General features: G+C 43.5%; 1 non-coding gene across 1 annotated transcript; it reads right to left on the reverse strand.

Moving 5' to 3' along the window:
- Positions 1-712: 712 nt before the first annotated feature.
- trnak-uuu lies at positions 713-804 on the reverse strand. The gene is given in 2 exon segments: positions 713-748; positions 768-804. It is a non-coding gene; the product is annotated as a tRNA-Lys (tRNA).
- Positions 805-1,369: the final 565 nt, after the last annotated feature.

Raw genomic sequence — 1,369 nt, forward strand, 5'->3', positions numbered from 1 at the left:
AACAAGAGCTGTCTATTCCAGCTGGGAGGGAATGGAATTGGAGGTGAGACTAAAATATTACTTGGTGTTTAATTCATATTGTCCTCATTGTGATTGTTTAAAAACCTGGGCCAGAAATGGCACAGATACAAAGGAGCAGAAGGAGGCCATTCTTAACACCGATGCTGCCCCGCCACGTCATTCGATATCATCATGGCTGACACAACAATGTTAAGTCTTTTTCCAGCCCATCCACTTCATCGTGTTGCCGAGTGGCTAACAGATATAATAGACATCGAAAATGTAAATCTGTGAGAGTAAAATGTTCGGAAACAAGAGCTGTCTATTCCAGCTGGGAGGGAATCGAATTGGAGGTGAGACTAAAATATTAATTGGTGTTTAATTCATACTGTCCTCATTGTGATTGTTTAAAAACCTGGGCCAGAAATGGCACAGACACAAAGGAGCAGAAGGAGGCCATTCTTAACACCGATGCTGCCCCGCCACGTCATTCGATATCATCATGGCTGACACAACAATGTTAAGTCTTTTTCCAGCCCATCCACGTCATCGTGTTGCCGAGTGGCTAACAGATATAATAGACATCGAAAATGTAAATCTGTGAGAGTAAAATGTTCCGTTTCGATACAATGGGTTTCTGCACAAATATTGTTGGGTTTTCAGATGACAGCCGAGTCTGGTCTGACCACCTTCCAAACCATAAACTAAAAATCGACTCCGATGGGATTCGAACCCAAAACCTCTGAATCGCAACCGGAACAAAGGCATAAAAGTCCAACGCGCTTTCCATTGCGCCACAGAGCCGCGCCAGCTACTTTGTTAAAGCATGCAAGTTTGCCTTTGACCAATTGCGTTCAGGACACCCATCTCTGCCATCGTCACACTTTACAGTACCTGGTTCTTATCCACATGTGCTCTGGCTCTTCAAGTGTTTGGCTACAGACTGCTGAAACGTGCTCATGACACTTAGCTTTACCACATGTTCAGATAATGATTTCCAGATAATCAACACTCTATAGGTGAAAGCATTCTCCCAAAATCTCCTCAAAATATCTTGTCTTCTGTCTTTCATTTATGTCACTCTATTCCTTCCCAATAGAGGCTTCATCTCCTGTGAATTTCTCCTGCAATCAGATGCTTCCAGCAGTCTGGTGATTACAACGGAAAAGCAAAGTTGTCTGAAGAAAAGCCAAAAGGTCTGAAGAAAATCAGCAGCTCTTGTCCATCTCTGATGAGAAAGGAAAGTTAACGTTTTGAGTCCAACGATCCTGATGGGAAGGGCGGGTGGGTGAAGAATGTGGAAGAGGGCGGACGGTTTCTAAAATGATTAAACTTAATGTTGGGTCCTAAAGTTTGCATCGTCTCTCGG

The sequence above is a fragment of the Chiloscyllium plagiosum genome, unplaced genomic scaffold (genome assembly GCF_004010195.1).
Source record: "Chiloscyllium plagiosum isolate BGI_BamShark_2017 unplaced genomic scaffold, ASM401019v2 scaf_68552, whole genome shotgun sequence".
In the NCBI taxonomy this organism is placed as follows: Eukaryota; Metazoa; Chordata; class Chondrichthyes; order Orectolobiformes; family Hemiscylliidae; genus Chiloscyllium; species Chiloscyllium plagiosum.